Below are 27,793 nucleotides of genomic sequence, written 5' to 3' on the forward strand. Positions count from 1 at the left end.
TTGTAAGAAATAATGCAATACTCTAAACATGTCTGATTGTCTCCAGAATCTACTCTCTTAATGACTCTGAGAATATGAACTAGTGTGCAACAGCATCCTGGCAATAGGAAAGCTGGGCATTGAGTAAATAACATTGCAAGGTGATAAATTCATGAATGAGCACAAGAAGAGAACAATTGAGACCAAGGAGATGGGAGTGCAAGACCCTAGAGACAGAAACAGCACCAACACACTCAAAAACAGTACTAGGAGAAACAGGTAGTTTAAAACATGTAGTTTCACAATAAGGGTTGGGGGCACTAGGGAAGAATAGAGTTACTTTATATTAGGTAGAGGGGAGTAAAGAGAGGGGAAGGGGTATGGGGGTAGGAAGGACAGTAGAGTGAAACAGACATTGTTACCTCATGTACATTTATGACTGCATGACTGATGTGATCCTACAATATGTACAATCAGAAAAATGAGAAATTACATTTCATTTGTGTACGATTTATCAAAATGTATAAATGCATTCTACTCTCATGTACAGCTAATTAGAACAAATAAAAAATTAATAAAAGAAAAAAGAAAAGATATAATTTCAAATCTGGAATTACTAAAACATCTTTAATAAAGAGATGTGTCTAAGTTTGCTCAGAATGTAACTATTACTTTCAGACAACACTAGTTTTATAGTTTTATTTAAACCTGCAGTGAAAAATTCTGAAGCAGTACATTTAATATTTGTACATTCCTTTTACAGTTTTCCAAGAGGCTTTGCACACATATCATTTGGTTCTCAAAAATTCTATGAAGATGTTATTGATGTTTCAAGTCTTTTGAGAAATAAAAAAATAATCATGTTAATGAGGCACAGGATTGAGCCAGGCATTAGACAGAATTGGGCTTGCCAAATCTGACAATTATTTGTGACACTGGGTGAGTTATTTTTATGAACCTCAAATTCCTATATGCAAAATGGGACTATAATTTCCAGCTTGGAAAGTTTTTTGTTTAAATCAAATGGAATAATAAATGTGTGCAAAATACCCAACTTTGGGGTTGTTCAATAAGTATAGAAATTTTTATGTTCAAATCAATAGAAATCTTTTATTGCATCACTAAAATATCACAAACTGATTTGCTAATCCAGAAACTTGTTTCAATAGATGAACAACTCTTAGATTTTATTCATTGAGTTGCTGAACTGTTCCTTTCTTAGAGACATATACCATCTAAAATTTTTCTGATATTCTTCTTTTAAACTTCTGTGGCTTGCTGAATCAAAGCAGCTGGATTCTTTTCTCCATACTGGGGAATACTTTCCCACTGAGTTACATCCTCATCCCTTTTTTTATGTTGAGATAGGGTCTCACTCAATTGCTTAGGGTCTCACCAAGTTGCTGATGCTGACCTTCGACTTGTGACCCTCCTGCCTCAGTCTCCTGAATTGCTGGAATTACAGACACGCTCTACTACACTCTGCAAAGCAGCAGAATTTTAGCAAGTTCAGTTGTTTACTTCAAGGATTGACTCACTTTTCTGGATTTGAGATACTGAATGGGCAATGCCTGGCCTTATTCAAACCACATCTCAAATCAAATGAATTCAAATTGATATGGATTTTTCTGTTCTGGTTTCTCAAAGAGAGAGACACAAATATTATGGTTTGGTAAAGATGTTAGATTAATTACCTCAAAAGAGGAGGCAAGAGGAAGAAGTTTCAGGATAGAATAGCCTCTCTCCCAGAAGGATGCTACTCTTTGAAATAGAAACTAAAATGCAGGTGTATTTTTCACCCAAGAAATCTCAGATTTCCCACTAGCAGTGTATGAGTGTGCCTTTCCCCCACATCCTTGCCAACATTTATTGTTGCTTGATTCTCAATAGTTCCCATTCTGACTGGAGTAAGATGAAATCTCAGGGCAACCACTATGGAAAGCAGTATGGAGATTCCTCAGAAAATATGGAATGCAACCACCATTTGACCCAGTTATCCCACTCCTCGGTTTCTACCCAAAGGACTTAAAATCAGCATACTGCAGTGATGCAACCACATCAATGTTCATAGAAGCTCAATTCACAATAGTTAAACTATGGAACCAATCTAAGTGCTGTTCAACAGATGAGTGGACAAAGAAAATGTGGTATATATACACAATGGAATATTACTCAGTCTTAAAGAATGAAATTATGGCATCTAACAGTAAGTGGATGGGACTAGAAAATATCAAGCTAGATGAAATAAGCCAATTTCCCCAAACCAAAGATGGAATGTTGTCTCTGATATGCAGATGCTAATTCACAATAAGTACTTTGGATTAGACAAAGGAGAATAAAGGGAAGGGAGGAGGGAATAGGAATAGGAAAGATAGTAGAATGAATTGGGCATTACTATTGTATGTGCATATATGATTTTAAGACCAATCTAAATCTGCATCATGTACAACCAGAAAAATGAGAAATTATATTCCATATATGAATAATATGTCAAAATACATTCTACTATCATGTATAGCTAGTTAGAACAAATAAAAAAGAAATCTCAGATTTCATCAAAAGATCCATGCTCTTGAATAACAACATCGACAGGGAGAGGAATGTATACAGAGGTCATCTGTAAGGAAAGCCTAGTGCAGCACCCTAGATCATGCTCTGGAATAACTAGAGCTAGTGGGAACAAGGCCAGTTTCCTTCAGTTTCCTCCCCCACCCCATTTTTCAACCCAGAGACTCTTATTTTTCTTTCCAAGGAGAAGGTGTTCTACACTGATGTGGGTGAAGTCCCTTTGCAGGTTTCTTCTAGTAATTATTCCCAGTAAGTGTGCATCCCCTCAGACTGATGTCGATGTTGTCTGGAATGTCAACAGCCTGATCCTGAGAATTGTCTTCAATTGTGCAAGTAAATGTGGCAAAACTGATAAATAGTAGATCTTATTTTAGTCAGGATTTTTGGCTCCAAGTGACTAAATTCTGACCAAGCTATTTATTATTAGAAGATACCAACAGATGTTAAATAATCAAGCTGCAGCAACAGCACAGATATATTTGAGCCTTAAGAATGCCTCTGGGTCATATGAAAGCAGTCAGGAGATTGCTTTATCTTTTCTTCCCATTTTTCCATAGATTTTATTTTCATTGTTTTATTGTAGATCATGTTTCTTTAGATGGTAGCAAATATGATCTCTGATAGCTACCATGTTCTACACCTTTTGCCACTAACAGAATTAGAACATAGTTCTCCAGGGAACCATGTCTCTAGTCTCCCCACCCCTCATCCATAGCCTGAGGCAGGCATCACGTAATAACCTGGCAGCCCTGTGGCCAGAGCGTGTTAGTGTGGGGGTGCAAGTACCCAGGAGAAGCTGGTGATGGAAATGTAACCTAACAGATAGGTGCTAAATCACACAACTTTCCAATATCATAGACCTAGTTATAGAGGTGGAACTTAGGTCAACTAAGTTGACCTAACTCTAGGTCAAGTTTTTTCTGCCATAATAATGCTAACAAACTGACAAGATCTACCAGCCTTTGGGTCATTGGATCAGGTGTAGTCAGGGACAGTCTTTCCCTGTGTGGCTTCCTGGATGTCCCACTTCCTGATTGGGAGGAAAAATAGAGTTGCCTGATTGGGGAATGCAGAGGCTCTACGTTGTATTAAAACAATAAAATCTGAACCTCCAGGGTCATTATAACCTGATCAGGGTGTGCCTCAGAAGGCAGTGTGCAAATCAGGACTGTACACAGGAACGGTTGGTAACTCCAGAGCAAGTACAAGTGCTCATCCTGATGGCTGGGCTGTTCTGCCCAGGATCCATCTGTGTTCTCTATCACGTAGTGTCTTCAATGACTCCTTTTCTCTTTCAGGGTTGAAACATTCCTGTATTTGGAGGGGTGGCAGCAGGTCAGTACTGACTGCTTTTATCATCACTGTTGTCTTTTGAGTTCTTGATGAAACTCACTTAAAGACAAAGACCTATTTGTTTTGTCATAGATTTGGAAGTTTTATTTTTGGGCTGCCAAAGAACCATGACTAGGAACAAGTAAAACTATGAGCTAAGCTTGTCTCAAAGGTTTAGCCCACATGTACAGGTCAAGGAACCTTTTCCCACATGTATTATTCCATAATCCTATTTGAAACCCTCTCCCAACACACCATAGTAAACGCCATATACTTTGTTAGGGATGAAAGGAAAATTAAAGAGTTGTTGCTGCAACTCAATCTTTGTTTTAGGAAATGTTGGGATGCTGGGTTGCTATCACAGAATACCACAGATTAGGTAAATTAAACAACAGATATTTCTCACAGCCTGGGCCCTGGGAAGCCCAAGATCAAGGCATCAATACTTGTTTGCATATAACCATCTCCTCTTTGTTTCTTCAGTTGGTAGAGAGCAAAGAGCAAGCTCTCATGTGTCTAATCCCATTCTTGGGGCTCCACCCTCATGACCTAATCACCTTTCAAATACCCATCTATTTCTCTTGTATCTCTCTCTGTCTCTCTCTCTCTCTTCTCAGTTATACATAGTGGTAGAATCCACTTTGACATAATTATACAAGCATGGATGGAATATATCTTATTCTAATTCAGATCCAACGACCTCTCCTTCCCCTTCCCTTTCCCCACCCCCTGTTCTCTTCCCACTTTGGATCTTTCTGCCATTTACCCACAGTTATTATTATCTTTAAATTAATTCCTTGTGGATGTACATGATGGGGAGACTCACTGTGGGGTATTCATACATGTTCATAGGAAAGTTATGTCAGATTCATTCTTTCTTTTTCCTACCCTCTCCCTTCCCTTCATTCCCCTTTGTTTAATCCACTGAATTTCTATTCTCTCCACCTTATTGTTGGTCAGTTTCCACATTTCAGAGACAACATTTGACCTTTGGTTTTTGGGGATTGGCTTATTTCACTTAGCATAATAGTCTCCAGATCCATCCATTTACACATATCATAAAGTCATTCTTCTTTATGGCCAAGCAATATTCCATTGTTCAAATACTCATCTCTTAATACCATGACCTTGGGGGTTAGGATTTCAACATGAATTTTGGAGGCACACATCCAGTCCATAACTCTGGACTTTTGTTGTCTCTGCCCATAAACCAAAGTACTCTTAGCTCAGTTACTTGACATTTGTGTTCTTCCTCCACATCCAGAAAACAAGATGCAAACAATTCTTTATATGAATCAGGAAGAAGGAAACACATGCTGAACAGTAATGTGCAGGCTGTTTCTGTGTCATGATAGATGAGAATGTGTAGTCAGAGAGACCCAGCATTGCAGAATCCCATGATATTCAGGGCTAAATGAAGAGCCCAGAATGATGCTCCATCCCAATAAAACAGGTTGAACTAATTTTACCTGGATACAAATGCCAGACTAAGAGGTCACCATGGCTTGGCATTAATCTCATACTATTCTGGGAGATACTAAAATGAATCATTAAATAAAAAGTTTAATATATAATAAGGTCACAGTTTTTAAAAGTCTCAACATAGATCTTAAACTATTTATTATAATATATGAAATTATAATAATTATATAATAATACTACACTTATAGGAAAGATTTCATAATCTTTATTTTGGCTTACAGTTCAATAAGTGACTGCTCTATTGCATGGCAATTCATCTTATAAACAGTGATGGTATGAGATAGATGCTGAGTTAATAAGAATTGATTGCTTGATGTGTAAGTGGATTGATAATGACTTTTCTTCAATGTAGGATAAGAGGAATATACATCATGAGCTGCAGTAGTACAGCCCCTTGGCAAATCTCAGTTGGTAGATGTGTGTTGCAATTCACTGGCCTTTAAAAATATCAGAACATAGTACTGTGCAATTTTGGAGTTAGTAGGATTTGTGTGCCCAAAGGGAAAAGAAAGTAGAGCTTTAACAAAATAAGGCTCATTGACATAACTGATGGACCTTGAATTTAAGCTCTTGGTTTGTGTTTAGCATTGTGATCTTTCACTTTTGTGAAACCCAGCATGTGTTGCACGGTCCCACAGTAATGCCTACTTCAGAGCAGCATTCTCCCCTCCTCGAGGTTCCTTATGCCACCATTATGGTTTGAGTCTTAAATGTCCCCCAAAGTCTCATACTCTAAAGACTTGGTCACCAGCCTGTGGGGCTAGCGATGGAAATGCGATGTTTGGGGTGAGAGACCCTACTGGGAGGAAGTGAAGTCACTGGGGCAGAGGATATCAGAACACTGGACCCTTCCTTTTCCTTTTCCTTTTCTTTTCTTTTTTTTTTTGCCTCCTGGCTTCCATAGGGTAAGCAGCTTTGCTACCACATGTTTCCCACCATGATATTCTGCCTCACCATATGCCCCCAAAACAACAGAGCCAAGAGACCTTGGACTGAAACTTCTGAAACCATAAATCAAAATAAACCTTTCCTGCTGGGCATGGTGGCATATGCTTGTGATCCCAACAACTTGGGAGGCTGAGACAAGAGGACTGCGAGTTCAAGACCATCCTCAACAAATTAGTGAGACCCTCAGCAACTTAGTGAGACCCTGTCTCAAAATAGAAACTATAAAGGATTTGGGATGTAGCTCAGTGGCAAAGAGCCCCTGAGTTCAATCCTCCATATAATAATAACAACAATGACAATAATAATATTATTATTAAATAAACAAATACATCAAATGAACCTTTCTTCCAAGTTGATTATCTCAAGTATTTTGTCACAGCAACAGAATGTTGACTCACACACCCACAAAGTACACTCCAGGGAAGAAATGTAGATGTTCTTGCCTCATAATCCACACAGGCATTCTTGCAACCTGAATTTCTAAAACAAACAAGTGGGGATGTTTCCTCATTCTGCCAAAAAAAAAAAAAAAAGTATTCTATTGCAAATAATACTCTGGGATCTCTAGTGCTTCAGAGCCTTTATGAGGCATCTGAAAACTGTGAGAGAATTTGAGAATGGGCTGTAGCTGCACGTTTGGCTATATACAAAGTCACATCTGATATGTATTGTTCTCAAAGCCAGCATTGAGTTCTCCTAAAGAAAGTCACTTCTGGCTTATCTTCCTGGCGCTAATCTTTTGGTCATGTGACTTAGCAAAAATCATTTTCCTGTATACTGGGGACAGCAACTGGATCCATTGTGTAGGGTTTCTATGAAAGTGCAGTGTACCTCAAGTACTGACATAAACTAAACATAGTAGGTGCTCAATAAATATTGAGCACTCCTGTCCTTTGTGAGAAGACAGGGACTGGCTGACTTGTGCTTTTGGTCATGGCTAACAATCAAGTCAAAAGACTCTCTTTGACCACTTACCATGTGCAAGCTTTATGCTTTATTTTTCCCCCATGACTCTTACCATGTCTGAGGGAGAGACATTAAAAGAACTCTCCACATCCAAAAAATTTATGTGGTTAATGTAAGACAAGAATCACTACCTTGTTGACTGGTGAGATATGTTTTTCCCTGATTAGAAAGCTTTGGAGTGAATTCTACCTAGATGGTTTCTTATTGTGCTCAAGGGGATCATGGTTTTCAAGCAAATGTGTTGGTGAATCAGCATTTGCCAATTCACTTTATTCTTAGCTCTTGGGCATTCAAGAAACAGATTTCTTCTAGGAAAATTTCCAGTCTAATTCTCATAATTCCTTGAACAAAAAGTGTCTGGGAGTGTGTGTGTGTGTGTGTGTGTGTGTGTGTGTGTGTGTATACATGTGTGCGTGTGTGTGTATTTGTTTAATCTACTGCATCCTTAAAAATAAGTTTGAAAACTTATCAGCCTGTATTTCACTTGTTTAGTTAAGTTGAATCCCCCTTTAATGATTCCTAGAAGTAAAATACACAACATGAGTATTTTTGACACTACAAAAGCTTGTACTACTCTTCAGGTTCAATAAAGGAAAAAGTTTTTTTTTTGCAAAAAGAAAGTTGTATTTCTATGTAGTAACTATCAGTAAGAATATGTATTTGCTCGTTTTAGGTAGTCCATCTGACATTCTTTCACAATGAATCTGCAGATATAGAATAGAATTTCCTGAAGAAAAGTGGTAATTAGAACAATAGACACTATCTTGGAGTTAAAATTATAATGAGAAATAAACTTCTTTATTCCAATGAATTCTACTATATGAAAATGCACACTTCCACTTGTATTGTTCTACAATTCAGTATAGAAAATAGAAGTCACTCAAAACAGAAAGATTAAACACAGAAGGTAGGTCCTAACAAACCATCAGAAGGGTTGAAGGGGCTGATTCAATATGGACCTTCAGGAACATTACAGAAAAAACACAATTGTCCCACCGTATGCATCGATACATTGGAGTACATTCCTGGAACTGTGCATTCAGCAGGGACTATTGCTATCTCAACTGTTCCTCAACAATGACTGGTAACCCAGGTCACAAAACTGTTGGGACTTGCACAAATTCTTTATATTCAGGAAACTGGGGAATGGACACAGGGTTGCTGTCTCTGTCAGTTTTGTGCTGCTATAACAGAATACATGAGTCTGGTAATTTATAAGGAACAAAAATGTATTGGGCTCACAGTTCTAGAAACTGAAAAGTCTAAGACTGAGGGACCTGTATCTGGGGAGAGCCTTCTTGTTGTATCTTAACATGGTGGAAGACAACACATGGTCAGAGAACATGTGCACGAAAGAAAAATAAGGCAGAACTTAGCCTTGTATGGGGAACCCACTCACGCAATAACTAACCCACTCATGAAAACGACACTCATTCACAAGGTTGGAGCACTTCTAATCAACTCTTGACAGTCCCACTGTTGAACACTGTCGAATTGAGGATTAAGTTTTCAAACACATGAAGTTTGGGGGCATATTCAAACTATAGCAGATACTACAGCAGTGAAACAGGTCACTTTCTTTCCTAATTCAGCGGAAAGGGCAATAACTGTGGAAAAAATGGCTCTACCTCAATCCTTCCTTCCACATCTCATGAATGCATTCACGGACAGCATAATTTGCACTTAGAACCCTTGTTGCAAGGGAGTACCAAAGTGTAATTTTTAGCTGCCCAATATATCTAACTAGTATGAGTATGGAATAGAGGTATGTTGATTTAATTCAGAACATTCATCACTTCATTTATTTAGCAGGTGGCTCATAGCTAGCACTTTTCCCCATTGCATTGTGCACTAATCTCTGACATAGCATTAATATTTTAATGTGCCTATTTGTGTGTCTTCATAAGATTCATGTATATTCCTTGAAATGGTTACTTGTAGCTTTAGAACTGGTACAAAGCAGACACCATGCAAATGTCTGTGAAATGCATACATGAATGAATGGATTATCTTTTCTAGGCTTTGGCTTCAAAGGTAGGAGCTTTGTGTTATAGACTACGGTGTAACTGGCTCCCGGCACTTGATCTGCCCTACATTAGAGAAGAAAGTGACCTGAATTTAAAATGCATGTTTTATCATTCTCAAATTCAATTGAAATGCCATTCTAACTCCTTTATATCAAGATTATCATTTCCTTGAGCAGATTCCACTTAAAAATCCTGTTTTATACTGCTACTGCTACTACTATTACTACTATTACTACCACTTGTTCATCCTTAGTACTTTCTGTATTCTAAACATGTTTCCAAGAACTTTCTATTCTTATCCTGGAGGTAGGACTATTATTGACTACATTCCTATATGTGCAATTGTCTGAAGGTCAAATATTCAGCTTAACGACATAGAAACACCCATATGACCATAGCTACGATGAAGAAATAGACCTCCGTCAGTCCTGTTGAAGCACCCCACCCTCTCCTCATTCCCAATCACGACTCCTTTTTTTTTAAATGATTATCAACTGTTTTCCTAATATCCATGCTTATCACTTTGCTCTTCTTCAAACTTTCATCTCTTTAGTTTGCTTTCCTATAAGTTATTGTCCTATAAATTTAACTAATTTTGAGCTTTATATAAACAATATCATGCCATAGAAATCCTTTAGTGTTTATCAATTTTTATTAATGCAGTTGTTCAATATTATGCTTGGGAGAAGTTATCCTGTTGCTATGGGTAGCTTCAGATTGCTCATTTTACTGTATACAGTATTTCACTGTATTAACAGTTATAAATCATTTACCTGTCCTTTTCTTGAAAAATATCTGGATGATTTCTGTTTGGACTTATAATGAATGATGCTTCTGAGATCATTCTTGTACATTTTCTTAGTAAATATTTAGGAACTGATTCTCCAGGGAGAAAAGTCCTGGGGACAGCACTTGCCTATTCCTATGATGTAAATTCTCTCACAGCTAATAGCAGTCCACCAGTGTAAGGTCACTAAACGTGAGGTTGGGAAGAGATATGCATCAACAGCTCTCATAAGCTGGTGCAAGCTGGTTTCAGCTAAATGATTAGTTATTATGAGAATTTGACTCCTTTTCCTTTCTTCCACACACACCTGTTTCTTGTTCCATTTTCTCATCATGATTTGAAGCAGCACCTCATCAGATGCAGTAACTTGATATTGGACTTTGCAGCCTCAAGAAGAATAAGCCAGAGCTCTTTTCTTTATATATTATTCAGTCTAAAATATTCTGTAATAGCAACAGAAAACAGACTAAGACAGATATGTATGATGCAAATATTTTCTCTCTGTCAGCAGTGGTTTGCCCTTTATCTCTTTTAATGAGACTTTTGATAAATAGGAGCACTCCACTTGAATGTACTCAAATACTTCTTTCTTCTGTGATTAGTAATTTCATTTGTTTAAAAAAATATTTCCTTATCATGAGATCCTAAAGATCCCAAAGATCTCATGACAAGCTCCAACATGTTGTGACTTTTGTAAAGCTGAGCGGATCAGAATATTTTGTCCTGATATTCCAGAGAATTGGGGCTCTCTAAATGGAAGGAGCAACAGGAGTTGAGTCTTAGTACTTGTCTGAGGGAGGCACTGAGGAGTCTGGGGTGGTCAGAGAGCCTGGCAAGGTGAACTCTCCCCGCTGATGAGCTTTCTGGGAGGGCAAAACCAGGCTACTCCTCTGCCCATTCATGAAGTAGGTGGCCAGGGAGGTGGGAAGGACAGGGCTGTCATCTGTCTTGGAAGGAACAGCTTCTCAGCATTTGAGTTACCATTGCATGTGGTCCTGCCAGGTCCTCTGGGCCCCCAAATTCCTTCATCCACAGTCGTATACATACACAACTATATAGTGCTGCTCACTGCCACCCTGGGTTCCTATCACTGAGTCACAGATAAGCAGTCACACAGCCCAAGGTGTCACAGGGAGCAATCTTAGTTCCTCCACAGACATACCTGCAGATGAACTGTGCACATGAGAGCACACACACTCACACACACACACACACAGGTGTGTGATACACCAACACAACCATCCATAGGCACAAAACCCTTCAGATGGTCACACATGACTTGTTGAATCACAGGTGCCCTCCTGTTTTATTCTCTAAATTATTATTATTATTTTGTCTTGCTTTTTACATTTAGATCCAAAACTGATTTTTGGTATAAGTAGAGGTCAACAAGGAAATTTAATTATTCCAACACCATTTATTAAGTAATTATTTTCTCTCAGCTGCTTTCCCATTAAACATTTATCCTAAATCAAGTGCTAATACATAAGTGAATCTGCCTTTGTGTCTCGAACTTGGTCCCACTTTTCCATTCAACTCTCTCTATGACAATAGTAGACTGGACAACTTACTTTTAATAAATTTTGTTACCCAGTGTTGTCCTTCATGGGTATTTTGGCTACTCTTGGTTGTGTATTTCACTTTACGCATTCAAATTGGCTATCTGAATATAAAAAGAAACTAACTGAAGTATTAGTTGGGATTTATTGAATGAAATTAATCTATATTAATTTGTGAATAATGTACATCTTTAAAATACTGAATCTTCAATTTAAAATCTGAGTATATCTCTCAATTTATTCAAGTCAATTGTAATTTCCTTAGAAACATCTTAGTTTCTACAAAGAAATTTTGTCCTATTTTTGTGAAACTTTCATCCCTAGGTTTATTCTGTGTATTTTTTTTTTCAAATCTTTTTTTTATGTTCTAATAAAAGTTTCATTAGATAATTTTGTTATTGTGCAAACATCACAGAATATTCTTTCCCAAACCCAGACAGTCACAATGTTACCAGGTGATATACTCTTTTTTTTTTTTTAAATTTTTATTGTAAACAAATGGGATACATATTGTTTCTGTTTGTACATGTAGTAACAGCATACCATTTGCAAATTCATACATTTACATAGAGTAATGATGTTTGATTCATTCTATTTTTTTCCTTCCCCCCCAGCCCTCCCACCTCTCTTTTCCCTCCATACAGTCCCTCCCTCCTCCATTCTTGACCCCCTCCCACCCCCCATTATATGTCATTATCCGCTTATCAGTGAGATCATTCGTCTTTTGGATTTTTGAGATTGGCTTATCTCACTTAACATATTCTGTGTATTTTTAATACAAATGCATTTATTTATATATTTTTGTGTATATAAACTATTAATTCATATATAAATAAATGTATATTTATTTATTTATAAATTTATTTACATATATGACGGTTTGTTGGTTTTTGCTTTTTTGTCAGTGATGGGGATCAAACCCAGGACTTTGCACATACTAGGCAGGTGTTCTACCACTGAACTATATACTCTGGTCCTAGATAATAGGTTTGATGTTATTTGAGAATGACATTTTTAATTTAAATTTTGAGTTTGTCGATGGTACCTATACAATTAATATTTTTATATAGATCATGAACCAACAAATCTTGTTAAGCTCATTAATCTAACATCTTATAAATTTATCATTTTTTTCTATGTGCACATTCATTATTTGTGAATATCTGCAGTTAACCAAACTTGAGGTCAAGGGCACAGATTGCCTAGTTTATCCAAGACTTCTGACACCAAGTGAGAGTTCAGGGTTTTCCCAAAACCAACTTCAGGTTTGAAAATTTGCTGGAAATACTCAGAACTCACTGAATGCTATTCACTGACAGTCTTGTTTATTAAGGAAAAAGATATAAATCCTAACCACCCAAAGGGAGAGACACACAGGCAAGGCCTGGGAAGGCATTGAGCGTCAGTTGTCCTCTGCCAATGGAGTTGCAGATGGCACTTCCTCCCCCTGGTCATGTGTGACAATATGTGCAGTGTATTACCAACCAGGGAGGCTCACTTGAGCTTCCATGTCTGTAAATTTTCCTAGGGTCCATTGTGCAGGCATGGTTGATAGAATCATCTCCAGCTACCCTTCCACAGAAGTTGGGCTGACAAAAATCAAATCGCTAGCATATGAACTATAAGGTGGGATCTGAGGGATCTCCCATGAATAACAAAAACACCTTTACCACTATGGAAATTCCAAGTGTTTCAGTTCCCTTTCATGAGTTGGAGCATAGACCTCTCTTTGGAGGACAAATTCCTTACTACCTGATGACTATTTTTTACTTTCTTCCCAACTTTACTCATGTCCATTTCTTTTTCTTGATATACTGCACTGAATATGAGTTCCAGTACATTTCAGTACAATGGTGCTAAAGGTAGGTGATGGTGTTTTGTTCCTGATCTCGAAGAGGATAATTTCAACATCACCATTACAGTTAATGTTTGGTGCAAGTTCTCTGTAGATATTCTTTATCAAATTAAGAAAGCTAATTAGTTGCTAAGCACAGGAATTTTCTTCAAAAAATAAATTGAATTTTATCATTTCATCTGCATCTGATGAGATAATCACATAATTTTCCTTTTTTCATTCAATATGGAGAATTATATTGATTGAATTTCTAATCTTCATCTGATGAAGTAATCAAAATTCTCCTTTGTTCTGTCAATATGGAGACCCACATTGATGAAATTTCTATGTCAAACTAGTAAGCATTGATAGAATAAACACAAACTGATCATGATTTATCCTTCTCAGATTTATTAATTAAATAATGAGTTACTTATATATAATTAAGTAATTTGTTATTTAATTAAATAATGAAATAATTAAATTAGTCAAGATTTTTTAATACTTATATATTTATTTAGCAGAATTCTCTAGAGTAATTATCTGGGCCAAACTTAAGTGATGGGTTCAATGTCTTTAATCATTATAGGACACACATATTTTCTATTTCCTTTTATGTCACTTCTGTCAAGTTGGTGCTTTTCTACACCTATTTGTTACTTTTAAATGTCTCATCATAAATTTGTTCTTTATATCCTCTTATTATGTTTTAATGACTGCAGTATCTTATAGTTATTACCTCTGGATCAGCAGTTATTTTCTGCCAACATTTTGAGGATTTCACTTCATTATCTTCTGACTTTAGTTTCTTTTCTTGAGAACTCAGTGATAGTTGTTTCTCCTTTAAAGGAAGTCTGATTTGTTTTTTTCACTAGTTGCTTTTGAGATTTTGTTTTCCACTTTATTTAACTTTAATTTCCCTGTGATATGTGCATAATGTGCGTGTGTGTGTTTATCCTGCTGGAGGGTTACTAGGTCTTTTACCATTCAATAATTTTGAAAAATTCTCTCAAATATTGCCTCTGTTCCATTCTTTGTCTTATGTTTCCAGGAAACATTACTTTATGTATCTCAAAACTACCATTACTATATGTTCTTCTTTCATGTGTGTGCATGAAGGAAGATCTCACACGAGTGTATGTATGAGTGTGTGTGCACTCTTTTTGTTTCCCTATGTCTCATTCTGGATCTTTCCTTCTGCTCAATTTCTAGTCTACTAATTCTCTATTCAGTCATATACAATCTGCTTTTGAATCCATCATCATGTTCTTATTTCAGATATTCTCTTTTATTAATTATAATTTTCTGTTTCTTTCTTCTCCAAATTTATCATTTTAAAAAGTTTGTAGTTCTTGGCTAAAATCTTTAATCTAGACAAGAACACATGAAGTGAAGAGTCTATGAAATATTCCAATATATAGATTCCCAATAGTTCTTTTCTCTTGGTGGTTTGCATGTGGTTTTACACGTGTCTGTTTATGTTTTGTGCTCAAGGTATAGTAAGTGGAAATTAATTTGTAGGAAAAAAATGTAAGGACTAAGATAAACATGTTTTCCTCCAGTGAGCATTTTTTTTTTTGCCAAGAGCTTGGGGTCACTAGCAATCCAGAATCAATTTAGTCCAATTTGGAATTGATATGATTCATGTTTGAGCTACAGTTCATGCCTGTGTTGGTTTACTTTACAGCTCAAGTAGTTTGTTTAAATGATCTAACTTTCTATTGCTGAAGGATGAAGAACAGCATTGTTCTTTTTGATCACAATCATAATCATGTCACTTCCCAGTTTAAATATTTCTCATGGCCTCCCATGTCTCTTAGAATAAAATCTAGATTCTATTCATAGTTAAAACCCAGGTTTTTCTCAGGTTTCCTGATGTAGGTGCTACTTTTTGTTTCTAAGCAAGATTTCTCCTTCCTCTACCTAGATTACTTACATATGGCTCATTGAATGGCTTATTCTAACTCATCTTTTTGTTTATGAAAGATGACTTCTGCAGGTCAAGGGAAGACTTTATCTAATTAATTTGGCCAACCCAACTTATTATTCCAATCATTGTCCCTATTAACATTTATTAAAATCTGTAATTATTTGTTTCTTATTACTTTTTGCTTATTTAGTTTTTATCTCATCTCTAGAATGTACACTTTGATAACTGAGACTGTCTCTCTAGTAGCTACTAGGATGCCCCCTACATCACAAAGTAGTTATTAGTAAATGAATGTATGATAAATCAAGGTTGCATTAAATGCCAAGAATACATGCTAGAAATAGAAGTAATCATTGTTTTGTCATCTTTGTAGTAGTTGTAGCACTGTGGTAGTTAAAAATAGTAATACAGTAGTGAGAGACAAATAGGGTCATACTGACTGAGTTTGAATCCTTCTCTGTCCTGTACTACTAGTTGTTTGAACTTGAACAAGTTAACTAACTTCACTGTGACTCAGTTTTGTCATCTTTAGAAGGGTGATAATCAAGTCTTCATCTTATTTAATCCTGAAGTTAAATGTGTTTTGGATTTAAGATTTTTCCTGGCCAGGTGGGGTGTCACATGTCTACAATCCCAGCTACTCTGGAGGCTGAATCAGGGAGATGGCAAGTTCAAGACCAGCCTGGACAATTTAGTAAGATCTTATCTCAAAATAAAAAATAAAAATGACTGTGATGTAGCTCAGTGGCCGAGTACCCCTGAGTTTAGTACCCAGTACCAGAAAAAAATAATACCAAAGAATTTTCCTATCTTAGAAAAGTAATGTGATATATATAACATATTCTATAATAATCCTAATCACAATATTGTCAAGGATGTATGGAGATTTAGCTCAGGTTTAACTGCAGAACTTGGTTTTTAGAGTAAATCATTAGGAAATCAAATGCATATAGAACCACAGAATTTTATAAATGGTGATAATCCTACTGATCATTGTTATAACTTCTCCAATTTAAATGGTAAGAAAAACTAAGATGCAGAAATATCAGACAACATTTGTAGGATCCCATAGCTTGTGTCTGGCCATGCTGGAGACTAACTTTAGGGTCCTTTTCACCATATCTGATCTAAAACTTAGATCATTTTATGTCACACTTGAGAATTAGAACCAACCGATCCAACATTTGAACTGTTGAATGTGGGCTCACTTTCTCATGATTGTTGGGTAATTTTTCTTTTTTGATCATCCAAAAGTATGAACTTCTTAGTTCATAGTGATTTTGAGAAGGGAAAATGGAATTGCATCAAAGGTCTTTATGAGGTAGTGAAGAAGATATATGTAAGAGATCATCATCAAATAGGAGCTAACATGATGGACTCTAAATGCTCCAATGTTACCATGATTTTGTATTGTAGAAAAAAGTTATGATAAGCTAATAGGGAAATCAGATCTGGCAAATGGGAGTATCTATAGAGGCCTACGCTTTTCAAAGTGGGTAAAAAGCATTCTGTTTTATTACTCTATGTCTCACATACCAAAACACACACTGAAAAATGTATATGATTGGTTTAAAATTGGTTGACATCTAGCTTAGTTGTTGAGATTCAGGTCATTATTATTAGTAGTGGCATGTTAAGTACTAGATCATCTTCATTCTGTGAAAACACTGAAATTACCTGAAAGTTATGTGTGCTTTTGTAAAATTAGAGGTGCATATTAATTTACTTATAAAAGCGTCAGGGCCTACATTTTACAGGAGAAGGTTTTAAAGTCAAGCCTGAATTAACATTCAATGATATGGACATGGGGATTATAACTTTTTAAAGCAGTAATGGTAGGGTAAAGAAGTGAGTGAAACACTGTCACTTAGTACACTGCCTCAATGTTTTCCTTCTGGTCGTTTCAGGCAGGAGAGTCTCTGAAAGCAGAGTACCATAGATATAGTGTGGGAAGCATCTGCAGCTGTTCACCGGAAGATGTCAAATGAAGGGGCAGCAGAGTTACAGAAAAACACTGCAATTGCATGCAAATCTCTGTCTCTGGGTACACATTTTTTCCACTTGAAATAATCCAAGAGATTTGCCAAAGGCCTCTGGGCATGGTGTCTATACTTGCTGGCACAGAAGGCTAGTTTCTTGGAACATAAATTTCACATTTTTATAAGTGTAACTGAAGATACATTTTCAGGTCATATTGAAAATGTAGGAAAAGGGAAGACTTATAATTTACAAGCAATTTGGCTCTTGCTATAATCCCTATCTACATTTATTGTCTTTATTTTTGGAGAGAATTCTATTTTGTTATTACAAAAAAGTTTCACAAAGGGATAAATTGAAAGCAACTGTTGTCCATATCTTGGGGTACCTTCCAGATTTTCCTATGCACATATTTGTGATTTTTAAAGAACCATGAGTACACTAAGCAGTTTTAAGGTTTCTTTTTCATTCACAATCATAAAATGAACCCTGTTTCATGTCAGTAAATATTTTCCTACATAATTTGATAGCTGGAAAAATTTAATAACAAAGTGTTTCCTAGAACTAGCCATGTGCTAAGTATTTTGCATTCTCTTTTTACAGTTTAATCTTCACAATAACTTTGTAGGGTATTAATATTATTAATTTTTATCATTCTCATTTTATAGCCAAAGAAATAAAAATCTAACTTACATATAATTTCCAAGTTCACATATCTAAGGAGTAAGGGAAATCAAATTGAAATTCACTCAAACTCCAAGAGTTTATACCCTGAATCAATTTACTCTGGTATACCCAATACCGAACCCTTCCCTATTGTCAAATCTCTAAGTTGCTCCTCTTTGCCTTCTTCCCTCCTTCCCTTCTTCTTCTGTTTCTATTACAAACAGCTCTTTGATGAGCCTCTAGTGAAATCTTTATACATGATCTCAAAGATTAAACATCTGGGTATAGTAACTGCTCACCAGATACCTGGGATCTATTGTCCCTGAATTCTGACCCCTTGCCGTTCAGCAGATTCATATGACAAGTTCGGGTCAATGGGCATGAACTGATGTCACTTTGTGGAGAAGGTATAGAAGACCAGCAGAGTTCTGTATTGGCTTCTTCCCACCTGGTGAACCTTGAGTTGACAGAAAAACCCACTCCCCCAAAACAAACAAACAAACAAAAAATCCCAAAAAACTTTCATGTGAAAGCACAGGGCTATTAGGTTTGAACTTCTCACAGGCAGTGGGGACTAGGCAATATCTAGCAGAAATTATATTCATTTACCCTCTGGCTTGACATCCTATATCTAGGACTCTTTCCTAGTCACACTGGAAGGAGGTGGGGGAGGGAGGAAGGGGGAGCTAGAGCAAAGAAGGAAGGAATGTGCGGGAGAATGATGAATGCACAAGACTGTAAAATACAGAGGAAATGAATCTGAGTGTTTGTGAACATGCATGAACGACATTACTTCATCTTTCAGTTTTTAAAGCTTGATCTGTCCTCTGGTTTAAATGAAAATGGTATCTATTGACTTTGGAGTTATGTCCTTGTGATGTTTGTGTTGCTTTTGCTGGTCTTTTTGCTCATTCATGCATGTACTCATACATTTTCCTGATTCAGGGAGAGATCAAAAAGCAGTTCCTATGTTTTTACATTGATGTTGAGGTGGCATCGAGGGTAGCTGCATAAGAAATAGATAGTATTCTGAGTTATCTGTGGGAAAAGCAGAGTTTATTTTTAGGAATTGAGTTAAAAATCCTTAAGAAGACATATGAGATTTGGGGATGACTGTGGGTTTGGCTTTTAACACAATCTAAGATCCTTTTAGTTTGTACACACAGCACACAGTATCTTAATTTCCTCCAGGGATTTGACTTCATTTGCATTTGAGAGAGTGCAGTTTTGCAAGATCTCCTTTTTTCTTTCCCTTTAAGGAAAACGTCAGTGCTAGTGCATTTCTTGCCAACCTTCTGAAAGATAAAGTACTGTTCGTCTTTTCCCTCAAGGTCTCACTAAATCGAGCACCTGAGGCAATGGGGGTCTATAATGACACCCACCTTCTAACACACGTGTTATCTGTGAACATTTTGCAGTGAACTCCTTTCAGAGTGAGGCTCCCACCTCGGAGCCCACGCTTTGGCCCTGCACCTCATTCAGAAGGCGACCTGTGACCAGCACACAGAATGGGAGGAATGAGAAGAATACCTAATGCCAGATGAGGAGAAAGCGTAATGCGCTGGGAGCAGCCAGATGCCGCAGAAGCTGGCCCTGACAGATCACAACACCGCTTTGCTGTGCGCCGTGACGTGGAAGGTTTCTGAGGAGGGAATCTCTGCCCTACGCAGTTGGTGGCTGGGGTGTGACCACAATACATAATGAGCCAGTGGCAGCAGAACTGAGAATGATGCCAACTGCTCAGTCGTCTCTTGTTCATCTTTTCCTGGGCAAAGCTGCTAGATGAACTGATAGCCACAGGGAAATAATCTAGATGGAAAATGTAAGCAATATGGCTGCTGCCACACAGGTATAATAGACATGCAGTACACAGTCTGATGCTAACCATGGAAAAGTTGTAGAAAAGGGGATGAAGGGAAGAGGGGAAACTGCCACCCTGGAGATGACTGTAGGAATGACTGTCTGCTGAGAATGAGGCAAGAGAGGTTCCTGAAGAGAAGCTTCATTGTTGGGGAAGGCTTTGGTCATGTAATCACATGTGAGTTGGCACTTTTCCTAGTGGAAATAGGTAGGAAGGGTTTTGGGAAAATCTGTACTCTTTGCCTCTGTCAGATTCTTGGCAAGGTAATGATTTGCATATAGAGAAGGAAGCCACAAAGGGTGTTGGTGGACCTGTGGGGTCCTAGTCCATTCCAAGGTTTGGAGGCCAACAGTTGGCAGCATCATGGTCCATGGAGAGGTGGGGAAATTATGAAGTGGGAATTTATTTTTAATTTTTTTCCATTTTTAAATTGGTGCATTATAGTTGTACATAATGATGGGATTTATTGTTTCATACAATATAACATATATGCATACAATATAACAATATAATTTGGTCAATATCATTCCCCAGTATTTCCCTTTTCCCTCTCCTCTTCCTTCCCCTTCATCCATTTCCTGTACCCTATTGATCTCCCTTACATTTTCATGAAATTCCACCTTTCTTTTCCTTTTTCCTCTTTAGCTTCCATATATGGAGAGAAAACATACAATCCGTGGCTTCTTAAGTTTGTTTTATTTTGTTAACATAATGTTCTCAAGTTCCATCCATTTTCCTGCACAAAAGTAGGGAATGCTTCATGAATGTACGTGTCATTTTGTGCAGGGGCCATGCTGATCTTCTCTGCATCGTTCCAATTTTATCATATGTGCTGTTGAAGCAAGCACAAGAAAAATAGGATTTATAGTGAGCACTATTTTGTACAAGCCCACTGGAACCTTGTAGTGAGATATTCTAATGGAGACGTTTATTGGAAGTCTAGGATTATAGAAGAGGAGTTTAAAGTCCAAGTCCTCTAATCATGTCTTTCTGATGAACAGTTCCCATCTTGAAACTACCAAAAGGCCCCTGCCAAAATTCATCTCATTTACAAATGAAAGACACTCTTCTCACGTAGGAGATTCTGTGCCAGGAACTAAGATCTGATAAGTGTATTTTTATTGTACCACACTAGATTCTAACACTTCTACAGACACAAGGGCATCTTTTCTTGGGCCCACCCTAAAAATCTTGTCTATTAACCTCTTACAGTGTTCTAGTGATCCTAGTCAGAGAGACTCATTTTCATCTATCACCCTTACAAATGCTGAAGGATACAAACTCAACCAGTCATATGCTAATTCACAGGAAGTTTTCATGACCTATCATTGGATTTTTATGTCTTCCATCTTGATATCATCTTCTAGTACTATAATACCTGCAATATCAAAAAAGCAATTTTTTTTAATTTTTAATTTTTTAATTTGTACAATGTATCAAAATGCATTCTACTATAGAATTGAACATAAATGGAGCACAAATTCTCATTCCTCTGGCTGTACCTGGTGCAGAGTCACACTGGTAGTGTAATCATACATGTATATAGGGTAATAATATCTGTCTCATTCCACCATCCTTCCCACCCCCACTCTCCCTCCTTCCCGTCCTCTCACTCCCCTCTGCCCAATACATTTTTTCATATTTGTTGATCAATTGTACTTCTTTTTCTGTGAAGTGTCTGTTCAGTTCCTTAGTCTATTTATTTATTGAGTTATTTGTTTTTTTGGTATTAAGTTTTTTGAGTTCTTTATATATCCTGGAGACTAATGCTGTATCTGAGGTGCATGTGGTAAAGATTTTCTCCCATTCTGTAGGCTTCATGTTATTGATTGTTTTCTTTGCTGAGAAGAAGCTTATTAGTTTTAATTCATCCCATTTATTGAATCTTGATTTTACTTCTTATGCTTTAGGAGTCTTGTTAAGGAAGTCAGGTCTTAAGCTGACATGGAGAAGATTGGGGTCTATTTTTTCTTTTATTAGGTGCAGAGTCTCTGTTCTAGTACCTAAGTCTTTGATCCACTTTGAGTTGATTTTTGTGCAGGGTGAAAGATAGAGGTTTAATTTCATTTTGCTACATATGGATCTCCAGTTTTCCCAGTATCATTTGTTGAATAAGCTATCTTTTCTCCAACATATGTTTTTGGCACCTTTGTCAAGTACAAGATAACCATCTTGTGAAGGTTTGTCTCTGTGTCTTCTATTCTGTACCATTGGTCTGTCTATTTTGGCAGCATCTGACTTTTGAACTTTATTTTCTCTGCTGTCAAGTCACACCTTCTGTTCATTAACTTTCTGTAGATAGGATAGTTCATAATTGGTATTTCTGTTAAAGAAATGATTGTCTTGCCAGGCATGGTGGTTCTTGCCTGTTATCCCAGCAACTCAGGAGGCTGAGGCAAGAGTTTTGCAAGTTCAAAGTCAGCCTCAGCAACTTAGCAAGGTCCTGTGCAACTTAGAGACAGCCTGTCTCAAAATTAAAAGAAAAAATAAAAAAGGGCTGGGGATGTGACTCAGTGGTAATATGCCCTGTGTTTAATCACCAGTATTGAAAAGAAAGAAAGAAAAAAGATGACAGCTTTATTTCCCCTGACTCTTCTCCAAGTTTTGAGAACCCTTCCTAAACTATGTATTTCAACATTTTTTTTTAATTCTCCTTCAGCAGTCTAGTCATATTGTAACATGGAGCATGGTAGGTGGGTTGTCTTGTGAATTTGAAAAATGATATCTAAGGACACAAGGGTGAGAGAAAAGCCACAGGATTTATTAGAGTAATAGAAAGCAGAACTCACACAAACTAGCTTAGGAAAGGAAAGGGGTGGGGTGGGGAGGAATCCTGCAGACAAGTGGTGGAGAGCTGCATGGGAAACAAGAACAGAAGCGAACATTTGACCCAACCTCATGAGTCTGCTCCAGGGTAGTCAATGATGAAATTTTTTGGATCTTCTCTCAACTATTCCACTATTAAAGGAACTCAAATACATTCACATGTCTGTTCTCTGTTCTCTTCTTGCCAGTGTCCTTGGCTTCTACTTAGTATGTATATTCTCATGGTTACAGCCTTTGCTTATTCATAATTGAAATTTGTTATGCACCCTGAGAGTCTGAACTGCATTTCATTACTTTTCTCAGTTTTGTTATTCTTCTGATTTCAGTTAACTCTCTTGGTATTTTCCTCATTCATATTTCTAAAAGCAAGTATTTGATTGGTCTAACTCACCTTAGGTATGTTTTTTAAATCTTTTTTCTACTCTGTTTCTTTTCTATTTGTGGCTACCTTTAGTCACAACCCAAGGACCCATGTAGGAATGGCTTAACCATCTCTTGGGATGGTGAGAAGAACCATTTTCCTTAGCAAAGCAGAAACCATTGACCAATTTATTTAAGTATCTTGCTAAACTGCATACATTTGCTCACTTAATCCTTCCAACAAACATATGGGGTAGATATTATTATCCCCAATTTGCAGAAAAAGAAGCTTAACAAGATTAAACCTCAAATTGTGCAGTTTGTAAGTGGCAGAAAAAGTACTAAATCAGAGATTAGTTTATTTTAAATGATTCTAAAGTCCATGGTTTAATAGCCTAAGTATCTTTGGGGGTAAGATTTAATTCTCTAAAAGAGGAGGGTCAAGGTATTCCCGTGGCCATTGAACACACTAGGACTATGCTCTATCACAATATGTAAATTTTAAGTGTTTTCTATGTGTCAGGCATGGTCCTAAGTGTTTTAAACAGATTCTTTCCTTACATCCTCATAATAAACGATTCTATAGACTAGGTGTAATTGGTATTCCATTTTATAGACGGAAACTGAGTTACAAAAGGAAACAAAGGCTCAGACAAAGAAAGTAACTCATTGTTAATGACAGACTAGTGACTCAAATCTAAGTTGGATAAATTCAAACCCTATATACTCATTAGAGACAATAGAGATGAAGAGGGACATCTCAGAGTTGGTCTCTTTTCCACTGAAGACAGAACAGTGGCAACACTTTCTGACTCAGGGAGAGCAATGTGGAACACACATGACAGATAACCTCCTGGCTATAAAGTTTGGGATAAATAGAATCTTCTAAGAAGTTCTAAAAGCTCTTTTTTCTATACATATTTTTCCTCTTTACATCCAAAATTACCCTTCTCCTTTAGAAGGTTAGAAAATTATTTTTCTGAAATAATTTTTATGTATTTTCACGTCTCGGTTCTGCTTCTGAAATAATGAGAAAATTCTGTTGTCCAGCAAAGACAGATATTGGCCAGGAACAGGGAAGAGGATGTGACTTAGAGAAGAGGATGTGACTTGAGCAAGAGTGATGGTAGCTGAGGGAGAGCCCAGTCCACATGCGGCGTTGGTGGAAGGGATGCTCATCTTCTCTCCCTGTCTGCCTACGTTCTCCAGGATTAGTACACAACCCAGTGTCATCCATAATCGGAAATGAAAGTCAGGTGGGGCAAGATGTGAACACCTGTAATCCCAGCGGCTCAGGAGGCTGAGGCAGGAGGGTTGTGAGTTCAAAGCCAGCCTCAGTAACTTAGCCAGGCACTCAGCAACTCAGTGAGACCCTGTCTCTAGATAAAATACCAGAAAGGGTTGGGGACGTGATTCAGTGTCTAAGTACCCCTGGTTCCATTTCCTGGCAAAAATACAAAAAACAAAACAAACAAACAAAAAACCCGAAATGAAAGTCAGTCAATTCTGTCATTAAAAGGGTGGTGTTCGGCAATGATGACATATTTGAAAGACAAATGCCCAGAATTCTAGAAGAGAGACATTTCACTCCATGAAAGTCAGGGGAGAAAGGCTATCCTGTCCCTGACAGGGGACAGGGGGAAGGGCATCTCTCCTTCCCCTGCCTCCCCAGCTCCTGGGTGTCTCTGACTTAGCTCTTGTTACTGTCTGTCTGTCTTGGTGCTTTGCTGGTCATAAGCATCCTGACTAGACTACAACTCCTTAAGGTTGTAGAATCCAGGTGCCTAGGACAGAGCAGATACTCAACAAATGTTTTCTAAGTATTGTCCCTCACCTACAGTGACAAAACCAAGATGTGGAGATTAGCCTTAGAACAGATATTCAAGGGTCATGACCCTGTCACCTCTTTCTCATAATTCTCTATTTCACACATTCCAGCTCCCTGGGGAGCTGAGTTCCAGGTCATCAGAACTTGCCAGATTCTTCCAGATTTCTGTCTTGCTGATTTCTTTCTTCTCCTGGTCCTTAGGAAGACTCTGCCATTCAGCCTGATCCACAATGACTGTGTATGGACCAGCAGAGGCCGGGGTTCATGTCGCCTTGTCTTCTGCTTCTTCCCAGCCATTGATGAAAAACAACCCCAGAATTACAAGGAAAAATGTTGCTGACTGAGTGACACAGCTGTAGGGATCCATGTCATTCAAAGCCACAAATCCTCCACCTCCCTCTTATGTCAGGGTCCCATGGAACACTGCACTGTGCCTGTCCCAAACAAATGGCTGAAACCTAATTAGGAGGTCAGACCCAAGAGCAGCTCCAGAGTGACTCAGCAAATTATGAATGATGCTGCAACAGCTTTCCTGGGTTTCCTCTCTGCAGTTCTTTCATTTCATTGAGGTGGTGGGGAGGTAATGACTTCTTGGGCTCTCAGTTCTGAGTCCTGTGTTTCTTAGAGATCTGAATATGACCTCAGGCAGGAAGGAGAAGAAATGGAAGAAGTGGAACAGTTGCTGTTCCACTTTTTGTGGCTGATTTTAGTTGTGCCTTGGGCTTCATTTCATCTTCCCCTCCTTTTCCCCATTCCTTTCACAGTCCTTCCTAGCCTTAAAATGAAATGAGGCAGATATAAAAGAGAAGATGATCATGGTTGAGTCTGCCTCAGCAGAATTTTAGAGAGCACTGAGTTTCTAATATGAAAAGCGATGTAAAAGTTTGTCTAGTCTAAAAACCTCCTTGATAGGTAAAGGGGCTGAAGTTCAGGAAGTTCCAGTAATTTGTCCAAGGTGATGGAGAGACAGGGTAGTATGGAGACGGGCTGCAAAGAAGGAGCTAAATCTTGTTGTTGTTGTTGTTCTAATTAGTTATACAAGACAGTAGAATGTATTTTGACACATCATACATAAATGGAGTATAACTTCTTATTCTTCTGGTTGTAAATGTTGTAGAATCACACCAGTCGTGTAATTATATATGCACATAGGGTAACAATGTCTGATTCATTCTACTATCCTTCCTACCCCTATACCTCCTTCCCTCCCTTCACTCCCTTCTATTTTTCCCTAGCCTCCCCTTATTGTGAATTAACGTCTGCATACTAGAGAAAACATTTGACCTTTGGTTTTTTGGATTTGGCTTATTTCACTTAGGATGATATTCTCCAGCACCATCCATTTACCTGCAAATGACATAATTTTATTCTTCTTTGTGGCTGAGTAATATTCCATTGTGTATACCACAGTTTCTTTATTCACTCATTTGTTGAAGTGCATCTAGGTTGGTTCCATAGCTTGGCTATTGTGAATTGAGCTGCTGTAAACATTGATGTGGCTGTGTCACTGTAGTATGCTGATTTTAAGTCCTTTGAGTACAAACTGAGGAGTGGGATTGCTGAGTGAAATGGTGGTTCCATTCCAAGTTTTCTGAGGAATCTCCATACTGCTTTCCAGAGTGGCACCAATTTACAGAACTATAGCAATGCCTGAATGTCCCTTTTTCACCACATCCTTGCCAATATTTATTGTTGCTTGTATTCTTCATATTTGCCATTCTGACTGGAGTGAGCTGAAATCTTAGAGTAGTTTTGCTTTGCATTTCTCTAACTGCTAGAGATGTTGAACATTTATTCAAATTTGTTGATCAATTGTACTTCTGTGAAGTGTCTGTTTAGTTCCTTAGCCCATTTATTGATTGGGTTATTTGTTTTTTTGCTATTGAATCTTTTGAGTTCTTTATATATTCTGGAGGTGGGTGCATGTAGTAAAAGTTTTCAAGGAGCTAAATCCAATGTCTTTTATTTCTAGTTCAATCCTGCATGACTATGGTGTATGGTGAGGGAAGACAAGTGAATAGTAAGTATGTCATTTCAAGATCTGCCACAGAGCAGCAGGCACATAGAGGTTAACAGTGCTTTGCTTAAAAACAAATACAATATCCTTTGTACATCTGGAGTTTTAGCTAAGATGTAAATTTATTTGCCATAATTTTTTTGGCATTTTGCTTCTCAGTATCTTAAAGAGTGGAGCACAGCTGGATTAATTTCTTTCACATTAAGAAGGTTTCATCCTTGGCTTTCATACTCAAGATTTAATTGGTCAGCATTTTGCTCCTAAGGTTTCACAGTATGATTGTTTCCATTTCATAGCTTTTAATATCTCGGGTTCAATAATGATGGTAATAAATGCTCCCCATGACTTTGCAGTTATCTGCATATCCCCCAGCTGTACTCAGAGACAGGAGTTCAGTTACTATAAAACCAAAGAATGGACAGTTGAGCAGTAAAACCAAGTCTCAAACCATGAATAGCAGCAGATAGGAGGTCACGTTAGTGGACACGGGGGATGAATAAAACCATAGTGACTTGCGTTAAATTTGATATATTATGTAGAGTTTTTATTCCCAGGTACTCTCCCATTCTGTCTGCTACAATTGTGTCAGTTGTGTAGCAGATAGAATAATAAAGGCCTTTTCATTTCTAGGCTTTCCAGGTTTTTAAATAAACTCACCAGAAATTAAATATTAAAGCAACATTTAAATGGCTTGATCAACTTTCCCAGAGTTGGCTCCTGAGCTGGGAGAGTTGTTCTGAAGTAATGGTTTCAATCTAGGCCCCAGGGGTTGAGAGGGGCCTGGGGGTCCTTTGGATGTGCCTGGGAGGAGTTAGTAGGGCAAAGGGAAATGAAGGCACACTGGGC

General features: G+C 37.6%; 1 non-coding gene across 1 annotated transcript; it reads right to left on the reverse strand.

Moving 5' to 3' along the window:
- Nucleotides 1-20,658: 20,658 nt before the first annotated feature.
- On the reverse strand, nucleotides 20,659-20,764 carry LOC124962528 (U6 spliceosomal RNA). Its single transcript, XR_007104534.1, has one exon. It is a non-coding gene; the product is annotated as a U6 spliceosomal RNA (small nuclear RNA).
- Nucleotides 20,765-27,793: the final 7,029 nt, after the last annotated feature.

The sequence above is a fragment of the Sciurus carolinensis genome, chromosome 12 (genome assembly GCF_902686445.1).
Source record: "Sciurus carolinensis chromosome 12, mSciCar1.2, whole genome shotgun sequence".
In the NCBI taxonomy this organism is placed as follows: Eukaryota; Metazoa; Chordata; class Mammalia; order Rodentia; family Sciuridae; genus Sciurus; species Sciurus carolinensis.